The following is a 19,819-nucleotide window of genomic DNA, read 5'->3' as shown; positions in this document are numbered from 1 at the left end:
ATGTTTTTTATTATCAGTGAAACAAAGCACAACATTAAAAATTCTCATAGAAGAGTGATGTCAATTTCTATACAAACACAGAAAACTCTCCAAGATATGTTTTAAAGAGATTGTCAATACAGCAAAAATACAGTATACACCATTTATGTTTTTAAAAACTCAAACTTGGGATGCCTGGGTGGCTCAGTTGGTTAAGCACCTGCCTTTGGCTCAGGTCATCATTCTAGGTTCCTGGGATCAAGCCCCACGTTGGGTTCCTTGCTCAGAGGAGAGTCTGTTTCTCCCTCTCCTTTTGCCTCTCCCCCCTACTTATGCTCTCTTTCTCTCTCTCCCTGACAAATAAATAAATAAATAAATAAAATCTTTCTAAAAAACCCTAAAACTCAAACTCATCTGTATATATCTGGGAATATACAGGAAGATGTGTGTGTGTGTGTGTGTGTGTGTGTGTGTGTGTACCATAAAGAAAAAACCTAGGACAAGGCACACAAGTTCTTAACAGTGGTTACCTTTTTGGGAGCAAAATGGGATTAACCAACGATTAAAAGAGACTTTGGCTTTATCTGTAATTTTTTTTTCACAATGAGAATGTATTTGCTAATTATTTATATAATTAAAATAAATGAAAATACTTAAAACAGCAAAAAAAAATTCTCATAGAACTTGTATTCCCCTTGTATAAATTTGCAGACCCCAGTTCAAGAGAACACAACTTTCCCCCACCGTGACTTTGCACTAGCTCAGCTCTCTTCTCTCCCTCCCCATCACCCCATTACACAGTGTGGTATAAGAGAAAAAACAGGGGCTCTGGAGCCACACGAACCTGGCTTTAATTCAAGGGAAGTCAATTTACCACCTACAGTCTAGGTGAACATGGATAAGTTACTTAACCTCTCTGAGTTTAAACTCTTCACTGATCAAATGAAGATGATAGCTCAAGTATCACTCCCTTTCTGACCATCGATCTTCCCTCATCCCAACCTGGCTGGGACAGGATTATCTACTGTGACTTCTCCTGGAAGTATTTCTTCCCTTTAGGGCAGTCTCTCAGATTATAATTTCACATGCATTGATTGACCAAGGTCCTCTTCCTCAACAGGACTAGAAGCTCCTTGCAGCAGGTTCTACATAGCTCCTTGCTAACCACTGCTTTCCCCACAGCTAGCATAGTGATGGGACCTAGTAGAGGCTCAATAGACAGTTAATACATGAATGAATAAATAAACTACTTTACCAGGTTATTAGGAAAGGTAACTGTGGTAGATTAAAGATAGCTGCAAATTTCTTGCCATTCTACTCCCCTTGAATCTGGACCAGTCCCATTATTCACACTGGTCAGTGTGATGAAGAGGACATGACACTGTAACTTCTGAGTTTGGATCTCAATAGATTTGCAGTACCCACTTCTGGATACTTGGTATTCTTCTTGTAACCCAGCACACCTGCTGTGAGAACCGTGCATGTGTAAAGAGGCCATGTGGAGGAGAGCTGAGAACCCAGAGGCTACAACTCTGGCTGAAGCTCCCAACCAATAGCCACTGTCAATCTTGGTCACGTAAGTGAGCCAGCATGGACCCCCAGCACCAGGGGAGCCTCCAGATGTCTGTAGTCACCACCAGCAACACATACATCAGGAGAGCCACTCATCTGAGCCCAGCCAACCCACAAAATTGTGAGAGATAATAAGTAAGATTGTTCTAAGTCATTAAGTTACATAACAACAGATAACTAGAACAGATGTAAAGACCTTGGCTCAGAGTGGAAGATCCACCAATTAATAGCAGTCTTCTTCCCTCTCTGGCTACATATTTTAATCTGAAAAACCTCTTCCCTGGTTTCACTTTCTGCTACCCCTTCTCCCCATCGTTCTCTTCTCTGGCACCCTCAATTAAGTCTTTTCCATCACTCATGGCCCAGTTGTAATCCCACCAATGACACCATGAAGCTTTCTCACCATCTCTCTGTAAATCTGACTTTCTTTGGAGGAGCTACCCTTATAATGGTAAAGACTCATTACCCCAAGGAGCATTGCCTACAGATCCCTTTTCTTGTTAAGTATTATATTATATTACATTATATGCACTTAACATGGGAACACCCAAATACATAAAATAGCTAATAACAAAACCAATAGTAATACAGTAATAGTAAGGGACTTTAACACACCACTTAAATCACTAGTCAGATCATCCAAAGAGAAGATCAAGAAGGAAAGAATGGCTTTGAATGACACATTGGGCCAAATGGATTTAACAGATATATTCAGAACACTCCATCCTAAAAGAGCAGAATACTCATTCTTTTTAAGTGCACATGAAATATTCCCTAGAATTCCCTAGAATAGATCACATACTAGGCCACAAAACAAGTCTTGACAAATTCAAAAAGATCAAAGTTATACCATGCATCCTTTCTGACCACAATGCTATGAAACTAGAAATCAAACACAGGAAAAAATTCTGTGAAGAGCACAAATACATGGAGATTAAAAAGCATGCTACTAAACAATGAATGGGTCATCCAAGAAATTGAAGAGGAAATCAAAAAATACATGGAGACAAATGAAAATGAAAACACAATTGTCCAAAATCTTGGGGATGTGGTAAAATTGTTCTAAGAGGTAAGTTTATAGCAAAGCAGGCCTATCTCAAAAAGCAAGAAAAATCTCAAATAAACAACCTAACTATACACCTAAGGGAGCTAGAAAATGAACAAACAAAATTCCAAAACAGCAGAAGGAAAGAAACAATAACAATTAGGGCAGAAATAAATGACATAGAAAATAAAAAAGACAAACGAAACAAAAAACAACAGAACAGATCAATGAAACAAGGAGCTGTTTTTTTTTTAAAGATAAACAAAATTGAATAACTTTTAGCCAAACTCATCAAAAACAGCAACAACAACAACAACCACAAAAGAAAACACACACACCCACACCCACACACACACACAGAGAAAGAGAGAGAGAGAGAGATGATTCAAACAAAATCAGAAATGAAAGAGGAGAACTGACAACCAACACCACAGAAATACAAAGTATTGTATATGAATATTATGAAAAATTATATGCCAAGAAATTGGACAACCTAGAAAAAAATGTATCAATTTCTAGAATCATACAACTTCCCAAGATGAACTGGGAAGAAACAGAAAATGTGAACAGACTGATTACCAGGAATGAAATTGAATCAGTAATCAAAAAAATCCCAACAAAGAAAAGTGCAGGGCCAGATGGCTTCACGGTGAATTCTACCAAACAGAAGACATGAATAGATTTTTCTCCAAAGAAGAAATACAGATGGTCACCAGACACACGAAAAGATGCCCAGCATCACTCATCATCAGGGAAATACAAATCAAAACCACAATGAGATACCACCTCACAGCTGTCAGAATGGCTAAAATAAAAAACACAAGAAACAAGTGTTGTCAAGGATGTGGAGAAAAAGGAACACTTGTGCACGGTTGGTGGGAATGCAAACTGGTGCAGACGCTCTGAAAAGCAGTGTGAAGGTTCCTTAAAAAATTAAGAACAGAACTACTACTCTGTGATCCAGTAATTGCACTATTGGGTGTTTACCCAAACAATATGAAAGCTAATTTGAAAGGATACATGCATCTCTATGTTTATTGCAGCATTATTTATAATACCCAAATTATGGTGGTAACCCCAGTGTCCATCAATAGATGGATGAATAAAGAAAAAGGTGTGTGTATGTGTGTGTGTGTGTGTGTGTGTGTGTGTAGGTACAATGGAATATTATTCACCCATAGCAAAGAATGAAATCTTGCCTTAACACTAACGTGGATGGATCTAGAGGGTATAATGTTAAGCAAAAGAGGTTAGAGACAGACAAGTACCATATGATTTCACTCACATGTGGAATTTAAAAAATAAATCAACAAAGAAAAAGAGACAGCCAAAAAAACAGACCTAACTCTAGAGAACAAACAGAAGTCTATCAGACCAGACTTGGGGGGACGGGTGAAATAGGTGAAGGGGATTAAGAGCACAGTTATCGTGATGAGCACTGAGTTATCTACAAATAGTTGGATCACGATATCATACACTTGAAGCTCTTGTAACCACTGTATATCAACCACACTGGAATTAAATTTTTTTAAAAATGTGATAAACGTGACTATTCATTCCCAAATGTACATACATCCTTGAGGGAAGTGACCACAGCACTCAACATCTTCAATTGCTTGTAGCTGGTGCCCACAAGTACTTGCACTTGGTAACCTTCACCAGCAAAGGTTTATCTGGCAACCTGAGGATGGTGGATAGTAGCACTGAACTAAGTGGGCTTCGTTTCCCATCGAAACCTGAGGTCAGTGAGTCACTGACTAGTTTGCTTCCTGGACCTTAATCTCTTACACTTCCCACATTTACGCCATGCGGGGAAGGATAAAGGAAGCCTGAGCTCACATATCAGAAACACTCAAGGTCTGGATAAATCCACAAACAGATTAAACTAGAGTAACCAGAATGGTCTGCATCATCCAGCGTTCTCCTCATGCTCCTCTGGAACAGTAAGGAAGGTCATGCTCACTCCTGCCCTGTGTCTAGAGCTGAAGGTTGACGTCAACAGCCACAATTTTTCCTGAATAGGTGACATACACCTTTATTAGAATTTCCTGGTATTCTCTTTTGAACTTTGTGTAAATTTGACATCAATTAATATCTTCATGAAAGTTCCTGTTGGACAGTGGCCATGGTTGATGACATCTCAGGGAATCCAGGACTCTGCCTTGTCTTGTCAGGGCTGTGACCTCTGTCCCTTCTCCCAGAGGGCTCCGGGCCAGGCTGGAGGGCTCGGGTGGGTTCTAACATGCCCACAGGCTTCCCTGGTAGTCCTTTCCACCTCAAACTAATTGTTCTTTTGCCATATGTCAGACATGCTGGATATTGTGGATACAGAGGTGAAAGAACATAGTTCCCATCACTGAGGAGCTTTAGTCTGGTGGGAAGCCACACATGCTCCCAAACAGTATGAAACAGGAGCAGTTGTCACCTTACATTGCCAGGGCTGTATGTCCAAGTGGAGCTCATAGGACCATGGGGTCCAAACGGAGTCCCCCTTCTTTTACTCCTAACTCAGTCCAAGCTAGCCTGGTGTCCTCTTAGGCACCCACCCCAGATACTGAGAAGGCTATGGTCAGGGTAGGGGTCAAGGTTCATGAGGCAAGAAGCATCAGAGCCGGGGAACAGAGGGATTGCAGGGACCGTCCCGAGTCTTCCTGTAAACAGGGCCCCTCACAGGAGCTGGTGGGATGCAGAGTGTGGCAGCTCACCTGTATGCAGTCACAGTGCAGAGCACGGGGTAGTGAGGATGGGCTGAAAGACTCAGCCTCTCCCACGCCTGCAGGAGTGGGGCAGGCCAGCATCCTGATTCCCGGGAGCACTCTCTCCTCCTCTCTGGTCCCATACTTGGGTGTGGCAAGGATTCGACAAAGCCCCGCCCACCAGGGGGCGGGGCCTCATTTCCTGTCCTAATGGAAAGCTCTGCGCATGGCACTGAAAATTAAGAATCTTTGATTTTCTACTTTTGTGAGTTTCAGTTTCCTCTCTTATGGTTTCTGACTCCTTTACTTTTTGCCGTTATTTTATTATACATTTTTATGGTTATTTGTCTCAAGCAGGAAATAAACAGGTAAACAGAGAGGAAGGGAGGGAGCTATAACAGATACATAGACAGGTATTGATGGGTGAATGGATGGTTAGGTGATAGCTGCTAGCTGCCACGCAGAGAAGAGGTAAGGGAAGAGCAGATGAAAACAAGAGACTCAGCGTGACAACTCTATGACCTTGTGTTCACCCCCAGCTCTAACCCCCCCCCCCCCCCCCCCGGGGAACTTTCCTGAGCATTGAGCTCTTGGAGGCAGCTGAAGCCGCCCACGGCTGCATGCCAGGGCTCAGCCTTCCCATGGCCTGGCGTGCAGGCAGCCCAAAGCTACGCTCACAATGAAAGCAAACAAGGAACCAGCCGAGGATCAGCTCCTGGGAGTCAGACAAATCCTGGCTTCGGGACCAGCTCCTGACCGGTGGAGATGGAGAGCTGGCAGATGTTATCACTAAATCACCAAAGCTGAAACCAAAACCTGAAGGTCTGTTCTCCAGAATCACAGAATCTCACAGCTGCGTAGTGACCAGTCCCAGGGAGGTGGTGTGATTTTGCCTGGGTCACGATACATGTTGTTATTTCACTATGCTGGTCACGGCACACATACACAAATCCGGGTGGTTTCCTGATGATGTCCTGAATTTCCAAGTACATTGTACAAGCTTGAGCCCTGGCTTGGGGTCTTGAGCTAATGTTTTATTCTGTGTTTAACAAATGCCTGTTGGGTCAAAGAGCACCTGCATAAACCAATAATATACACACCTCTGTTCCCAAATCCTGAACAAATTAAACTTTTGATCTTATAAAGTCACAATAGAGTTAGTTTTAATATTTCAAAATCTGGGTTTTGATATTTTAGGACTTCCTGTATTGTTGTCCTGGCCTCTCTCCCACCGCACCCCTTCCTCTCCTGAGGGGTCTCCCGTCCCCACTCCTAAGTCTCTATAGTCGTAAGATTTATTACCAAACACTTGCTTAAAGTTATTAACTTTCATGGACTTCATGATTTGAAAGTTTTTGTCTTGGGTGGCAAATTATATGTATTAAGAAATAATTTTTTTTCCAAGATGTGTCAGTTAAAAATGGTGTTCAAATTCTTTCTCCATCCCTTGGATTGATGCGTTGATTGGACCAACAGGATAGAGTGAAAGTGACTTGTGAAATTTCCAGATAAGACCTCAAAATGCCTTGTAGCTTCCATTTGTACTGTCTTGGAATATTGTTGTCCCTATAAGCCCAGGCTCTTCTGCTGGAGAACCCATGAATAGCCCCAGCTAACTAACAGACAAGGGAGTGAAGCCATCTTTGACCAGCCTGAGTAGACCCTCCAGATGGCTACAGCCTCATGAGTCAGCCTGGATAAGACTAGTAGAAATCCCCAACTAAGTCTGGTCCAAATGGCAAAATCTTGAGCCAAGATACACTGGTTGCTTTATGATACTAGATGTTGGGATGGTCTGTTTTGCTGCGATACTAGATAACATGTAAAGAAATTGTCACCAGAAGTGAGGTACCATGGTAATAAAAATTGCAAGAATATGGCATTGTCTTTGGGACCAGGCAGGCTGAGTCTGGAAAAGCAATGAGGAGGCTGTCAGCAAGGTTTGGGGAAAAGGCAGAGGCAGGGAAACCACTGAGGAGATTCTTCTTTGAGGTCAGAAAACAGGTGATCACCTGTTACGTAGCAGAGGAACAATGGGGGATGATGTCACACATGGCAACTAGGAAAATAGAGACTGTATTTAATATAGTTGTGGCTCTGGGCAACAACATTCCATGTGGAATGCTGAGAGTCAGTGGAATGTTTTTGCTCAATAGAAAAAGATACTGCAAGAGAGAGGTGAGCCAGAAGAAACCATGGGTTGGCAAGCAGAATTCAGGGTGAATATAGAAAGCCTGGGACTTAAGAGGTTGGAAAATAAAATCCAGCCAAAGAAGAGGATACTGACCCAGAACAACGTGACAAGGCCAAGAGCAGGAAAGACCAAGAGCAGGAGGTCTGCCTCAGAATGAGTGTGTAGGCGTGGTTTGGGAATGTGGGATTCCTGGGAAGCCCACAGAGTCTTTAAGAGAGTTGTCTTGGCAGAAGCACCACCAGTTTCGACTAACAGTGTCTGAGTTGGGTTGAATATGAGAGATCCACACACCCCCAAATTTCTATGGGCAGGAAGCAGATTGAGAAAGGGGCCACAGATCAAGAGAACTACATCTGAGGAGGGGCTTCCCAGGAGCCTCACATGTATCTGACCCTGCTCCAGAGAACGGGTCCGGTGCCCTGTTGGGGGAGCCTTCCAGGATCCTCTGACCGAGTGAGGGCTTTTCATGTGTGTGGACGATGTAGGTAATTATGGCCAAAGAGCCACAGGGGGTGGATTAAAGATAGCCACAAATTCCTTGCAGCTCCTCCCATCGAGAGGAGCTTGTGTCCGCACCCCTTGAATCTGGCCCGACCCTGTGGCCTGCTATAATTAGCAGAAAGTGCTGGAAATGACACTGCACAAAACTTCTAGGAGAGGCTGTAAAAGACTTTGTACCTTGCACTCCTGCTCCCGTGGAAGCTGCTGCTGGTGCCGCCACGTAGGAACCCCAGGCTCACCTGGCCACGTGGGGCAGAGTCAAGGCTGACTGCCAGACCCGAGGCCCCTGGAGACCACCCAGCAGATGGCCACAGCTGCGCGAGCTATCCGGGGTGAGAGCATCAGAAGAACCTCCCAGCTGATCTCTGCCCAGATTGCTGAACCACGGGGCTCAAATAAACGTGGAATTTGAGCAAATACTTTGTTGTGCTTTAAAAATAGTTGTTATTTGAAAAACCAAATAGTTATTATTTGAAGCTGCTAAATTATAGACTGGTCTGTTAAACAACAAAAGATCATTAAGACACAAGAAAACAACCCTTGTTGTCACAATGGAAATCATAGAACGCAAAGAGTGAGGATGCTGCTGTCAGCGCCCGTAGGATTTCACCTCGGTCCCTGGTTCCTCTCCCTGTGGATGCCCGAGACTCCGCGGAGCCCCGGAGGGAATCACCACCCTCATTCTCTTTCCTCAGATCCCAAGGTGCTGCTGATGGGGGCTGAGGGCACCACCGGTCTCCGGGTCTGGAAGCCTAGGTGTGCTGGGAGTTTCAAACTGAGAAGTTGCCGTCGGAAGCCATGCTTCTGGAACTTCATCATCTGAGCGAGTCACTGAGCGACCTCATTAAAATGCAGATTCCCCTGGAAAGTCTGCTTTTCTAGGAGGCCCCCAGGGGATGCCAGGGTCACGTGGGTCCATAGCAAAGAGCAACAGTCTCAGCCCCACGGTGTGTTAGAGTCGCCCGCAGAACTTCGCAAAATGCTGATGTCTTGATCTCCTTCCCCGGAAATTCTGACTTAATTGGTCTGGGGTGTGGACTGGGATGGGATTTCTGAAACTTTCTTGGTCATTCCAACGGACAGCCTGGGTGGAGGACCCCTCCGTGTGAATGGAGTGGTCCTGGCACTTTGGAAAGGGGGTGCCAGGCTTGCAGCCAGCTGTGGCCACATCTGTAAGGACTGCTCCTGACCCCTCCCCTGCAAAGGAGCTGCATTCACCCTTTCAGGGCAGTTGGAACCAGCCAGAAGCATGCCGGAAGCGGCTGGCTGTATGGCCAAACCACTTGTCCTGAGTGAGGTGGAACTTGGGGCCCAGAGCACAGATGCGCGATGCGTAGCTGTGTGACTGCAGCCCCGGCTCTGAGCTTCTCTGTCTCACCTCTTTAACTGAGGAAGCATCTTCAGGCCACCTTGTGGGGCTGGCAGGCTGCTGAGAGGCAATGTCTGCCATGTACGGGGCTCCATGACGGACTCGGTAAAAGGGAGCTCTTGCTCATAAACACAGAAGCAAGAAGCCTGGACAACCAGCGACAGAGCAATGGAGAGGGGCTGAGAGCTGGGGTCAGTGTTTGCCAACGTGAAATAGCCCGATTGGAAGAGATCCCTTTTGGTAAATTCCCGGTCCTTCCATCCTCTTCGAGCACTTCAGTATTATTACCCAGTTCTGCTCTGCGAGAGAGCCAGGACCTGCAAGACTGACTTCCTCTGAGAGGCTCCAAATGTGAAAAATAAAATAATCCAGAATGTGAAACCCCCTTTGGAATGTCCTTATTCTCTGTTTTGGGGTGAAAGAAAGTCGTTTAAAAAAAAAAACAACATTCATTATATCAAGGAGAAGGAGAAATAAATCATATCAACAGGAAGCTCAGAGAAGAGATTTATTTGTTCATGTTAAAAAGGCAACTTTGTAAGCAATTCTTGTGAGGTTTGGCTTCGCTCCACTGCTCACAACATATTAAGGTCTGTCTCTTGAGGAAGACAAACAATTCCAGCACCCGGGACCTTCCAAACACTGGGTTGTTTTCAGTTTTGCAGGGAGTGTATCATAGGGATGTTTGCTTGGTGGTGGTGACCATACTGAGGGGGGTGGGGAGAGAGAGAGAGAGAATGGCAAAGGAAAGTAAATTAAAGACAAGGAGATGACTTTTAATGGGACTATCCAGAGTCTGGGAGGCGGGGTTCCTGTACCTCAGCACCCTCTTCCTCACCATAATGTCCTTTTCTTGCTCTCCCTCCGTTCCTGTCTTCCTCCATACCTCTATGTTCTGAATTACAAAAGTCTCTAATATTGCATATGTCTAAGAGTAGAAGGTGAACATCCCTCTTCCTATCTCAGTATGCATAAGGATCACCTAGGTTAAAAACAGGGTAAAAAACACATATTCCTGGGGCCCACCCCCAGAGGGTCTGATTTACCGGATCTGGAACAGGTCTGAGAAGCTTCACTTACAGCAAGCCCCATCCCCCCTGCCCCCACCATCCATCCACCCCAGTGATTCTGATACAAGTGACCATTGAACCAGGCTTAGCTGATGGCTTGGCATGTGTCTTTCACATTTAACTATGTGCACACAAGTGTGCAGAAATGTATACATGCTGCATGACACGGAAAACACACACAACACAGACTCGTAGACACAGGGCTACGCTACATAGGGTATACACTTCTCTCTACCAGCCCACACAGCCGTGAGCCAGCGCTCCTGTGAGACAGAAAACCAGCATTTTACTAGACAAAAATGAGAAGTTTTAGAATATGCTTGTAGACTCCTTTCTGCACTTTCAGACTTCGTGCCCTTTCTGTCTTGCAAAACCTGCCCACACAGAGTCAAATAAAGCCACGCCTCATTGCCAGTGACTCTCTAGACGTTCCGTCTGGTCTTTGTGCGCAGCTGGTGATAGATAAAGCTTTCTGATCCCCTACAAATAGCCTTTAACCTATTCCCTATGGTCATGACTATTTTGTGGTTGAGCAAAACCCTGATGTGTGTTCTCTGTGCCATGCCTGTCAGAGTACCATGACTGGTTCTCTGACAGAACAGACTCCCTTGGCACCCCTCCCCCTCACTGAGCACTGTGGAAAGAGCAAAGGTCTTGGTGTCAAACAGGCTTAAGTTCAACTTGACTCTCTCTTTCACCAGATGTATATGTTTGGGCAAGTTGATTAACCTCTGAACCTCAATTTTCTCACCTGTTAAATGGGCATAACATTATTCATAGTAACGCCATGAGGGTTAAACGTCACAGAGAGAATTTTACCCACAATAATCTTTCAGCAAATTCATCCATTCAGCAAGTATTTAATTGTGTGCCTGTTAATTGCACCATGATGCATTGCTTAACCAGATGCCACTTTCCTCTGCCTCAAGCAGTGCTGGACGTGACCCTAAGGGCTGGCACAGAGGCAGTGAGTGAGCAGAGCTGACATACGTGCCCATCTTGATGGAGCTCACATTCTGGTGGTGGCTGCCATTGTCATCATTATTTCATGGCCGTCTACTACAACAGCACTGTAAATTAATTTTATCTTTGTGATAGAAGTAAGGGATGAGTCAGATGACCGGGAGAGATATCCAGGCAACTTCCATCGGCACCGGGCTATAGGCGTGTCTCCACCTTATTGGGATCCATCACACACAATCCAGATTTATGTGTATGAACCTTTATTTACATATTTACTTTTATTTTTAAGTAGGCTCCGAGCTGGGGCTTGAACTCACAACCTTAAGATCAAGACCTGAGCCGAGATCAAGAGTCGGAGGGCTTAATGGACTGCACCACCCTCTCGCCCCCACATGTATGACCCTTTAGATAAATGGCTATAAATAAATTGGTCCTACACCCATCAAAGTGGTCGGTTCCTTCAAGGGGAAAGTGAGACATGCTTGTCTTCCTTAGTTAAGTGACTGCTGACCGTGTTCCCAATGCTCTCGCCACCAAATTCCAGACCAGCCAGCTGAAATTGCCCACGTGGTTGACTGAAGTCTCGAAGCCAAATCATGCCCACTAGGGGGAATGTTTCCTGGGATAGAGTGGTTTGTTTTCCTGCATAAATTCAGACTCTTAAGTATGCATTCAGGAAGTTGTTGGGTCCAGAAAATTTCAGAAGAAAACCCAAGAGATACTCCGGACACCAGAAAAATCGGGAATATTTTTTGGGGGTAATGAAAGCCAAGAAAAAGAATTTTTTAAACTGTTTTGAAGACTCTGTTATTTCAATTCTTTGTGTGTGGGAATCACTAATTGTAATCTAGTCACAAGTGACAGAGAAACTGAGATAATTCCAAACACAGTAAGTTTAGAAGCTATGTTGTTATATGCAATGCATCTAAGAAACCCCTTGATAGAAAGAAAGATATATGCAATTTTTACCCAAAAGAAATCAGTTCCTTCCCACTAAATAAATGTAGGATAAATACTAAGAGAATATTGGCTTGAAGGGGGGTTATTTTTATAGCTGCCCAGAAACCCTCATACCTGGGTCCAGTCCTACTGGTTTGAGGGTCTCTCTGTGTGGGGTAAGGGTTGCATTGGAAGGGATTATGTCCTCACTCATATATTAATTTAAAAAGTTTAACCCAGTGTGTTTGTGCTCTTCTTTATTAATTAAAACCAAATTTTTGAGCACTTATGTGATAGGAGGTACTAGGAATATAAAAAATGAGTGAGCCCCACCCAACCCGCCCCGAGCTCAGAGTCAAGGAAAGCTACAGGTATAGAACAGTGTGCGTAGGACTCAGTTAAAACCCAGCAAAGTCTGCTGGGAAACAGAACAGAGGCAGCCCTGCCGATGCATTATTTAGCCAGACATCCCTTCCCGCTGCCATCCATCGGGTGTCATGTTCTCTGCCAAGGAGGAGAGCCAGCAGGGCGGCCACAGTGGCAGAGAATAGAAGGCTCTCGGGGTCTGTAAAGGATGGGCGCTGAGATGAGAGGAGATCTTCTCCTGGCAGCGCACTTGTTCTAGACCAGGGGTTGGTACACTTTTTCTGTAAAAAGTGAGTAAATGTGTGAGTAAATGTGAGTAGAAAGTAAATGTGAGTAAATGCGTGTACCTGTGTGGGCCGCATGTTCTCTTTGTAGCAACCACTCACCCCTGCCCCATGGTGACACGAAAGCAGCCTTAGATACAGGTCACCAAATGGCCGTGGGGGAGTCCTGGTGCAACAGCATTTACAGAAGCAGGCGGCGGGCGGAGGCACCGAGGGGCTTGGCTCTGCTCTGTCCTGGGCCTGGTTAGCGGCTGCTGCGGGGGCCTTTGGGCATCAGACACTCGTGCAGGAAGAGAGCAGAACTCCCTCCCTCCCTCTCTCCCAGATTTATGCGCTGAGCCCAGATCTCAAGAGTCCCCTTGTGTTGGGCTTTCGTTCTGCCATCAGCTTTCACTAGCCGTCTAACTTTGGGCAAAGCACGAGCCCTGCTCTGTGAATGCAGATAAAAATACCATCTGCTGCTAGTCAGAGGGCGAAGGCTCGCATCAGCTTTCCTCCCCCATCCCTCGCCAGCACCCCACAGCCTCGCCTTCCCTCCTCCTCTGTAAGAAATGGGTCCAGAAGATGCTAGTTGTCAGGCAGTGAGGCCGAATTACCATTTGCCCCGGAGTACCTCTTTATTCAGAAGGAACTTTGCAAACATCAAGAGACTATTTTTCTAAAAACCTTTTTAAAAAAATCCCAGCCACAAGAAAAGCACATTGTGCTCTTTGGTGTTTGCTTTTAAGAAGTGTTTTTCCACTTTTAACTGAAGGGGTTTGTTTCTTCCTTCATTTCTCCTAGTGATTCTTGGCCCCAGAGCCCACATACCGACATTTCACCCTTTCCTCACTCGCATGGATAAGACTTCGCTGCCCTTGGGAGTTGGCCAAGCAACCAAATAGCTTCTGTCTCCTGTGTCTCAAAATCCTCAAGGCGGTGCAAGCTGCATTTTTCCAGGACCGTGATGGGATGCCAAAGTGATGATGTCACAGCCCGGGCAGCCGGCCGGCCCCCTCTGTTTCCTGTTTCTTTCCTCCTGACAGACTCATGAATCAAATCATGGCTTTATCATTGGACTCCAAGCTCATTTTCCTGTTCCACAAGCGTTTGGAGTTCTAGGAGGCAGGAGCCAAGTGTAATCAAAACATGAAGTCCCGAGTTGCTTTTTCCTTGCAAAACTGGAACACATGTTCTCCTGTCTTGAAAGAAAGCACGGCATCTGGCTTAATTTGGAGTTCTCTGGCCTCGCACTCCGCTCTTGGGTCAGACAGTGGTGATCTCATCTGAAAAGCTGGGCGCTCCCTGCGCCAGAGGCGGGCGGGGTCCCGGGCGAGGTGGCAGCCGGGCACTTGCGTGTCCAGCATTGGCTCTTGGGGGGCTGTGGGCATGAGGGGGACGGTTTTCACAAAAGCCAATCCAGCAGCATGTATGCCCTTGACCAATGCAGAAGCAACCTGTGATCACGTTCAGCCGTTCTCCCTTGCAAGGTGTCTCCTCGGGGTCTCTCCACCGCAGCCTCTCCACATATGAGCCCTCCGGAAAAAGTGTTGGTAGGAAGGGGGACATCTAACCAAGTTATTTAACCCCATGAGTTTGAAACTAACACACCGTTGCCTGGTAAATACAAGGATGGACCAGGGAGGGTCAGAGGCAGGAATTACTCACATACTCGGCCACCTGGAAGGTGCTCAGCTGCTTGCAATCTCATATTGCTACATTTGCTCAGCACTCCTGTGACAGGCTCTGCTCGAAGGGTTTATTTCATTTCATCTTTGTAACAACGCCATGAGGTAGATTCAATGGCTCTTGCCATAGCACAGATAAGGAAACTGAGGAACTAAGAGGTAACCTGACTAGGGTTGCGTGGTTAGCAAGTGCCAGAGCCCATCTTGATGCTGGGGGTTTGCACACCTGTGGGTGTCTGTGTGCCATGTGATGTGAGTATAACGTTACAAATATTATATTTAAAATTAAAATTACAAAATAAAAATTAGTCTTTTAATAATAAAATTTAGTCAATAATTTAAAAATTATATAATTTAATAAATAGAATCCATTAATTTTATTTATGTATTTATATATTTCATTGAATTATATCCATTATACTTTATATTATATATTAAATAATACATCAAATTCATTACTTTATATTTACATGAACATATAAATATAAATATAATATATTTATTAGAATTATTTAACAAATAATTAATAATTTATTGAATTAAATTTATTAAAAATTAAAAATATTTAAAATGCATGTATGGATTTCAGAAATTCCATGTATATTTTAGTACAATAATAGTTAGTGTGATGAGATCTGACATTTATGTTTACTAGAGTCACACTGGTGTGGTGTGAAAATACACAACTTAGTACATACGCAAAGCAAATCTGCTTTATGCACATCGTATTACACTTTAGCACCCAGGAGCCTCTGCGTCCCAGGCTGGGGCCCATGAGATTTTTTTTTTTTTCAGCGTAACAGTATTCATTGTTTTTGCATCATACCCAGTGCTCCATGCAATCCGTGCCCTCTCCAATACCCACCACCTGGTTCCCCCAACCTCCCACCCCCAATGAGATCTTTTATCCTTAGTTCTGATTCCAGGCTCTGGTCCCCCTGGGCTGCAATGTTTGCCCAGATCATGCTGACTATTTTCTACAAATGTGGGTTAAGTCAGGCTTGTTGCACATTGAACTGGCATTCTTGCATCTTCTTTGGGTAGTAGCCATTTTGAGAAAGGTTGTGACGGTTGAATTCTGACTCCCAGCACCTGTCTAGGTGGAGGAGGCATTTATTGGCCAAGAGTTCTATGGAAGTCAGACAGTAGCTTACTTGAGTTAAGGGACTTTGAGTCTCCTTCAAGTGGCCAGTTGGCCCAGTGAACCCTGTCTTTCTTCCTCCTGTTTCCCCCACCTCTCTGAGATCTGCCCCACATCCTCCAAGGGGAAGCAAACTAAATTTAATTTTGATGTTAAATGAGAAGCTGCAGATCACAAGTGTATCTTCTGTGTCTATTTTTTATGTTTAAATACATATAACATTAAAGTCATGCTCTTCCTCACTTTTAAATTTATCGTTCTGGGCATTCAGTACATTCATGATGTCTGCAACCGTCACCACCACTCCAGAAACTTCACTTGTCCCAAACCGAAACTCTTTCCCTATTAGACATGGACCCCTCCCCTTCCCTCTCCCCCAGGCCCCTGTCAACCCCCATGCTGCTTCCTGTCTCTATGAAGTTGATTCCCCTGGGGACCTCATAGAAGTGGGATCGTCCAGTATTTGTCCTTTGTGACTGGCTTGTGTCACTCAGCTTCATGTCCCCGAGGTCCACCCGGATCCTGGCATGGGTGGGAATCCATAATGTTCCACTGTATGCATATTTCACATTTTTGTTTATCTGCTTATCTGCTGGTGGCCACTGGGCTTGTTGTCATATTTTGGTGACTGGATAATGCTACCGTGAGCAGAGAGGCAGAAATATCTCTTTAAGACTTTATTTTTAATCCTTCTGAGTATATACTCAGACGTGGAATTGCTGGATCGTGTGGTAATTATGTTTAATTTTTTGAGGAACGCCGTTGTGTTTATTTTTTAAAGGGTTACAGAAGACTGATATGTGACTTCTTAAATTCCTGTGGTTACATTTTAAAAAATCATAATAAAGTTCAACGTCATTAATTTCTTCAAATCTGAAGTAATTCACTGAGGAGGCTGCAGGTTTGCCTTTTCTTTTTCATTTACCCACTTCTTTGAGACATTTTCTAAGCTTCCTTCTTCTCTTTAGAGATCCAGTTAAATTGGGGTCTAGTACTATATTCCCATAGAGTCTACATTAGCAGATATGCAGTATTATAATTTAAAATAAATGACAGAAGAAAGCACTGCCTGACTTACTCCTCAAAGATCCCAAGCAGTTGATTTTTGTGTTGCTCTCTGTCCCGACAGCACTAAGACTGCATGCACTAATGGCCTTTCATTTTCCTGGTCATTCACTCACTCAACAAAAGTTAGGCTCTTTGCCATCTGTGTAGGCACCATTAATCAGCATTCATTGTCTTATTCTGTAGGGACCTGTGTCTAAGCATTATTGCTCTAACCCACACGTTGTATATGCAAATGGCCCAGAAATTAGACTGTGATGAAGATGGGTCTACCAGCTGGGGAGGCCATGGAGACTTAGAGAGGCTGTGTCTCATTGAAGAGGCAGCCTACTCTGTCGGATGGCAGGCCCAGTTTTCCAGATCTTTCTAACTTCCAGGAATGGCAAGAAATCAAGACGTTAAATGTGGATTCTCTCAGTTGTAAAATGCTAACACTTATCCGAAAAAAATATGAGAACACATTGTACAGGCAAATAAATGTGTTTTACGAATAAAAACACATTTGAAGGTCAAATGCAGCTCATGGGTCACTAACTTTGACCTGTCCTCCACCTGAAACTCATTCCTGGATCACAAAGGCCATTTGCGAGGAACATCTTCTTTTCCCAGGATGTCTATCAAGAGGGGATGAGTGAACCAAGAAAGACATGAGAGATGGATTTCCATGAAGCTGATGCAACTTTACTTCTCAGCCCTGTATCTGCCTGGCCTCCTTCTCTGGGGCTAATATTTAGTATTTTCCAAAGTAAGAAATTTCAACCACAATGGACTAGGACTGCTGTCTCTTTCCATTCGGACTTCTCCTCTGTCACATTTCCCCTTGTCTCAGATGGCACTGACCAACCAAGGGTATTCTTGGGAAACTACAAAGGGGAAGTGAATTGAAGATACATTAAGTTTCAGTTGAGAGGGATGATTTTGTGTGGTTTGGGCAAGTAATGCCCGTGGGCTACAGCGACTTCCCCAGTCTGACTGTTGACTGGTATAGGGTGAGAAGTGTGCAGGACCAACCTATTGGACCTGCCCCTGGGCCCAAGCCCTAGATTCCACACCATACCTGGGATCCTGCAATTTCCTGTCAACACCTGGGGACTCCTTGGACCTCTCCTCTGAATCTATCTTCTTATGGATGAAAAACCACTGCTGGGTGTGCTCCCTTGGGGCCCAAGAAGGGCTATGGGGTGGCTGTTTTCAGGGAGCATGGCTGGAATGTTAGCATGTGTATGTGTGAGGCCCTGACAGGTGTTGGATGGAGCCTAGGATGAGTAAGAAAAGGGAGGGGCCAGCCTTCAATGGGAATTCTAAATCCAAACCTAGTCTTCCCAGTCTCTTTTAAGGCTTTGTTTTTCAGAGTAGGCGAATAAAACATAGCTCTTCAATAGCTTATTAGTGTGATTTCTAATATTTAATTTATAAAATCTTTAAATCTTTAGACCTCCATTTGTACCAAGGACCCACACAGTATTGGGATTGTACCTGGACCATAGTAACTTTGGCTTGTTTGGGCCACTCCTGCTGTGTAACCATTGCTCTAAAACTTAGTGGCATGAAACAACCATCTCATTATGCTCATGGATTCTGAGGGGCAGAAATTCAGACAGGACACAGCTTGTCTCTGCTCCACAATGCCTGGAGCCTCCGCTGAGAAGACCCCATGGTAGAGGTGACACTGCAGTGGGGGCTGGAATCACGTCAGGGGCTTGGTGCTGGCTGTCAGTGGGATCTCGGCTGTGCCGTGAACCGCAGCAGCACCTAATGTGGCCCAGGCTTCCTTAAAGGATGTCAGCCACAGGGGAATCGAACTTCTTACAGGTTGGATCTGGGCTCAAAAGGTGAGAATCCCTGAGAATCCCTAAGTAGAGCAGTAGTATTCTGTTGGTTACAACCAAGCCACAAGCCCACCCAGATCCAAGGGGACTGGACCTAAGCAAGGAGATGAGGACTTCATCTCTCAGGGGGAGGATTGTTAAAGAATCTGGGGGCTATGTTTTAAAACTACCACTCAGCAGGCTCCTTGCTCAGCAGAGAGCCTGCTTCTCCCTCTGCCTGCAGCTTCCTCTGTTTGTGCTCTCTCTCCTTCTCTCTCTGACAAATAAATAAATAAAATCTTAAAAAAAAATTAAACTACCCCTTGGGTTAAAATATTGTTAACCATCCTGACTTCCAAGAATATACCTAATGGCAATTCAAAGAACATTCCAAGGAAACTTGAAATCTCTTTTGAAATTTTAGCTCATACATAAAAGAAACATAATACAGTTTTCCTCATATCTGACAGAAATCCTAAAAATTTATGTATCAGTGGGGGCACCTGGGTGGTTCAGTGGATTAAGCCTCTGCCTTCGGCTCAGGTCATGATCCCAGAGTCTTGGGATCAAGCCCCGCATTGGGCTCTCTGCTCCGCAGGGAGCCTGCCTCCACCTCTCTCTCTGCCTGTCTCTCTGCCTACTTGTGATCTCTGTCTGTCAAATAAATAAATAAAATCTTTAAAAAAAATTTTATGTATCAGTGATGGAATTTTTAAAGCAAAAAAGGTATTTTTCTAAAGTATCAATAACAAAAAGATACTTTTGATAAACCTTGTTATAGGAAAGACTGAATTATATCTTTCTATTCTATCAAAAATATCATAAAATCGTTACCACATGAAGTGACTAGAATGTGCTGCCCCCAAAAGTGTGGGTGTTTTTACAGACTGTTGGATCATCATATGTGCATCTTTAAGAATATTCAGAATGAAAAGTGGTAATTAAATCCCAAAGAAGTAAAGACCAGCACGAGCAAGTGTAGTATAGAAACACTTCATGGAGGATGAAGGAAAGATGGGATTTCAACAGAGAGAAGAAGAATGGAAGTTGAGGGCAGAGCTGAGTAACTGGTCAACCCATAGTGTCAGTTATATGTGACATCACTTCTGATTGTCTCAGTCTCCATTCTGATTGGTCGGTGCCTTCCATAGCAGTTGGTA

Source organism: Lutra lutra, chromosome 6, assembly GCF_902655055.1.
Source record: "Lutra lutra chromosome 6, mLutLut1.2, whole genome shotgun sequence".
Taxonomy (NCBI): domain Eukaryota; kingdom Metazoa; phylum Chordata; class Mammalia; order Carnivora; family Mustelidae; genus Lutra; species Lutra lutra.
This window is presented reverse-complemented; position numbering follows the sequence as displayed.